This window comes from Lipotes vexillifer, unplaced genomic scaffold (assembly GCF_000442215.2).
Source record: "Lipotes vexillifer unplaced genomic scaffold, Lipotes_vexillifer_v1.1 scaffold253, whole genome shotgun sequence".
Lineage (NCBI taxonomy): Eukaryota > Metazoa > Chordata > Mammalia > Artiodactyla > Lipotidae > Lipotes > Lipotes vexillifer.
In genome coordinates, this window is record NW_006780322.1 from 3,065,726 (window position 1) to 3,070,732 (window position 5,007).

Genomic DNA, 5,007 nt, shown 5'->3' on the forward strand with positions numbered 1-5,007 from the left:
TTCCTGCTTGAGATGGTGGGCCATTTTTCTTAATGAGAAAAATTCATATGTTTCTTCAAGGAATTAGTTGAAGATGTTCCCACTGGTGTTGCTTACATTTCCTGCCTTTTAAAAAATACAGTACTGTAATTTTTAAAATGTGTTCCATAAACCTAACACCATAACCATGTATAAGTGCTACTGAGTTCTGCTAGGCAGGGTTAGCATCCAGCAAGGCAGAGAGCCTGTGAGGGTATGGACTGGTACATCCTGTCGTCGTTCAGGACACGGGGGTATTTGCCTACCTTCAAAGTAAGAAGCAGAAAACCACAGGTAACGCTGGATGACAAAGCTCTGTGTTGATGTTCATGTCTGCCGATCTTGGGCCCTCATTGGGTTATTAGCAGGAGTGTTCTGACTTGCCTGCTAGTCAGAAGGGAACACTGATATCTCGCTTTCTTAGAGGGAGGGACTCCTTTCCCTAGAGGGTATGTAGCATGTCGTGGCACTCCCGCCCCAGCAGTCATCAGCATCCTCACACCTGCATCAGTGGGGGTGACCATCCTTGTTTAATCATCCCGCACAGGCACTGTGAGGGGATAAGAAAGAAAGTAGAGAGAAGGGCTGTGTCCACATGGGGCATAGAGGTTGCGGCAGAGGCAGGACTTGTAGGGCAGAGAAACCCGGAGCAGAGAATGGTGTCTGGGTCTGTACGTTTGCAGCTGCTTGTGCTCTGGTCACAGGTTGGCTCGGAGCCTGTTCGCTTTGCTCCTCGCGGGCCCTTCACTTCTCAGTCTGGGATGCTTTAGCACCCCAGGGATGGTAGCAGAGGGCTGTACGGTGAGCAGGGTTAGATACTGTGTGAGCCTCCAGAAAGCCTTGGGCATAGCCATTGTTGTCTGGACCCTAACTTATCCTGGATGTTGAATGTGAGTCTCACAGGTAAGCCTGGGGTTCCCTTGGACGGAGATTCCTAGCACCTGTCTGGGGATGAGCAGGGCCAGAGCCTTCATTCCAATTTGTAGCATCCTGGAGGATCTTGGGGGTAGTGGACAGACCCTGGCTGGGCCCTGTTAATGAACACTCTTTAGAGAAATGTGAGAACATCAGGACCAAGATGAGATTGACTTATGTGGCTTTGGTGCTTGTTGGCACTTTCGAATGGGTTTCTTCAGACCTGTGTCCCTGTTGACTCATTTGCTTGCTATTTTAATTTTTTGAGGGAGAGGGGGTCCTCCATCTGAGGTGGTCAGGAAAGGTTTCTGAAGACATTGATGTTTGAGCTGGTCTTGAAGGTAAGGAAGGCAAGGAAATAGAGGTAGAGATGGGGTGAGGAGAGGAGGTCCCACGCTCAGCCCTCCTGAGTTCCCGCGTCCTGCTGGCTCTGACTCTGTTCTACACCCGACCACTCCTCATGTCCTGCCAAATGCCCCTCTCATCTTCCGCCTGGACTGCCGTAGCCTCATCCATTCCTCTGGTTTCCAGTCTTGCCTCTATAAGGCCTCTTCTGTTCTCAGTACCCTGAGTGATCCATCTAATCTGATGCTGTGGCTCGTCTTCTCAAAACCTTCCAGTGGCTGCCCAGCTTGGAAAAATTCGGATTCCTACTGCTCCCTGTGACAGACACCTGCCTGGCATCCTTCCACCCTCGTTTCCCACCACTGTCCTCCAGCTGCACCAGCCTTCCTGCTCTTTCTTGAACATGCTAAGTTCATTCCCACCTCAGGACCTTTGCACCTGCTGTTCCTTCAGTTTTGACTGCTCTTCTTCCACATTTTTGCAGGACTCATTTTATTCAGGTCTTTGTTAGATGTCACCTGTTCAGAAAGGACATCTGTGATGACTTTATCTATCTATGCACACACCCATGATGAAGAAAATGCTCCAGTGTCTGCATTATTTCTTGGAGAACTGTCATCACAGAAAAGTTTTAATGGTGTCTTCTTATTCCAGAATGAAAGAACCTATATTCCACAAAGTCTGTATAAAAGGCTCCTGCTCAAATAGGAGTTTAAGTGTCACCTTCTTTAGTTCACACTTCCTAGACATCTCTGTGGAGCTGTCTCCTGGGTTTGGCTTTAAAAGGAACTGAATTCATTCAGGAGGTATTTGTTCAGAGCTGTCGATGCGTCAGGCACTGTTCCCTAGAGGGTGTCCCCCACTTGGTGCCAAGGAGACAGAAAATAAACAAATAAACCTACAATAAAATGTCAGGTTTTGACAGTGCTGGGGATGGGGATGAGCCACTAGCTTCATTACCTTGCAAATCGGTCTTCACAGAAGGATGCTTTTGGGCAGTTGAAAGCCATCTAGTTCTCTCTCTCTTTTCTTTTTTTTTTTAATATTGTTTTTTTAAAAAACTGTTGATTTTGTTGATAAAGATAATTGATAAAGAATGCAAGTCAAAGGTACACATCTGAAAATATCAACTTTAAATCTGATTTACTCAGTATTAATTTTAGGTGATAGATTAAGTAAAATTAATGATACAAGCCAAATGATGCCTGCATCAAATTCAATGTGCATAATGCTCTTGACAGCATCAAAGGAATTAAATTGTTTGAGGAAAACCAGCAATTACGTTTATCAAACATCTGTCACTGATGCCAAACAAATTGCAGAATCTTGTGATTTTGACACCAATTTTTGTTCCTTTCCTACCTGAAGTGTAAGAAAGGACAGGAAGAGGAGGGTGGAAGAGTTCTCTGTAACGGTAGCTGCATTTTGTTATGCCAAAGACTGTGCTTGATACCCACATAGGAGCCCCCCTCTTAGATATAGCAGGAGGGTCCAGAAGCAGGATTAAACCATCCTTCTAGCAACTCTTGAATTCTGCTCCCTCGGTCTCAGAGGTGACAGCCGGCTGGCTACAGATTGAAAATTGTATTGATCACTTGTCCTCAGCTGAGGGAACATCTAGGATACATCATCTATTTTACGTCAGAAACCACAGAAGCAAGGCCAGTTGCCTGAAACCAGGGCACTGGATTTCCTTGGCTGTTGCAAAAGCTGCTCAGATTCCCGGTGGTGCCTATCACCCTCTCTACAGGAAGACTTCTCTGGAAGACCCCTCACCCATTGTTCCTCCCTTTCCTCCCCTCCAGGCTCCCACCTGCCTTATCCGTGGCCTATTTCCAGAGGGTTCTCCTCTGCTTCCTCCCATCCTGACACACTCCCAGTTTGAGAGGCAGGCTCAGGGTCCACGGTGGCTCAGTCCAGTCCGATCAGCCACTGATCAAAGCTTCTCCCTGGCAGCCGCCATCAATATACAGTTGTCTGTGATAGACTGTAGTTTTTTGTTTGTTTTTATTGGGCTATAATTGCTTTACAATGTTGTGTTAGTTTCTGCTGTACAAAAGAGTGAATCAGCTATATGTATACATATATCCCCTCCCTCTTGGACCTCCCTGGCACCCCTTACTCCCATCCCACCCATCTAGATCACCACAGAACACCGAGCTGAGCTCCCCGTGCTATACAGCAAGTTCCCACCAGCTACACATGGCAGTGCACATATGTCAGTCTCAGTCTCCCAATTCATCCCCCCACCCCCATGTCCACACGTCTGTTCTCTACGTCTGCGTCTTTATTCCTGCCCTGCACATAGGTTCATCTGTACCATTTTTCTAGGTTCCACATATATGCGTTCATATACGGTATTTGTTTTTCTCATTCTGATTCACTTCACTCTGTATGACAGACTCTGGGTCCATCCACGTCTCTACAAATGACCCAATTTTGTTCCTTTTTTATGGCTGAGTAATATTCCATTGTATATAGGTACCACATCTTCTTTATCCATTCATCTGTCAATAGACATTTAGGTTGCTTCCATAACAGGGCCTCCTCTGGCCACGAGGGTCCAGGTGGGCTGAGCACTGCCCCCCTCTAGACTGTAGTTTTTTCAGAGCGGTTTCAGGCTTATAGAAAAATTGAGCAGAAAGTACAGAGAGTTCCCATATGCTTCCCCTGTTATTAACATCTTGCTTTAGTGTGGTACATTCACTGTAATTGATGAGCCAATATTGGTACATTATTATTAATGAAAGTTAATGTTTTTTAACTAAGGTTAAATGTAAACAAAAGTCCCTAGTTTACATTAGGGCTTATTCTTTGTGCATTCTATGAATTTTGACAAATGTGTGATAACATGTATCCACCATTGTAGTATCACACAGAAGAGTTTCACTGCCCTAAAAATGCTCTTTGCTTCCCCTGTTCATCCCTCTCTCCATTGTCCCAAACCCCTGGCAACCAGTGATCTTTTCACTGTCTCCATAGTTTAGCCTTTTCCAGAATGTCATATAGTTGGAATCACACAGTCACAGTACATAGCCTTTTCCAATTGCCTTATTTCACTTAGGAATATGCATTTAAGTTTCCTTCGTGTCTTTCTGTGGCTTGAGAGCTCATTTTTTATTGCTGCATAATATTCCATTGTCTGAACGTACCACAGCTTATCCATTCACCTGCTGAAGGATATCCTGGTTACTTCCAAGTTTGGGTAATTGTGAATAAAATTGCTATAAACATTTGTGTGCAGCTTTCTGTGCATGTGTGTGGACATAAGTTTTCAATCATTCGGATTGAATGAATTCGTAAATACCAAGGAGCTCGATTGCTGGACCATATGGTAAGACTAATGTCTGGTTTTGTAAGAAACCACCAAACTGTCCTCCAAAGTGGCTGTATCATTTCATCAGCTTGTTCTGGTTCCTGCCCCACTTTCATTTAGAGGAGTCTGATTTTTCTGGGCAGTGCTTCAGAAATATGCCGAATATTCCAGGGATGCCGCACACATTCTTCTTTCTGTCATCTTCCTCTTGCTCGAGCTAAACCATCCTAGCAGAAAACTTCCTCTTCCCTCCCTCTTTTCTTTTGCTTCGCACCTCTACCCTCCCTGCCAAAAGTCAATGAGGTAAGTAGGGGAAGGGCAGAAGCAGGGTTGGTAGGGGAGAATTACCATGCTTCCCCAGGGTTTTTTTGTCTTCCTTTAAAATGATTTAAGTTGATGCTACTAAAAGGTAC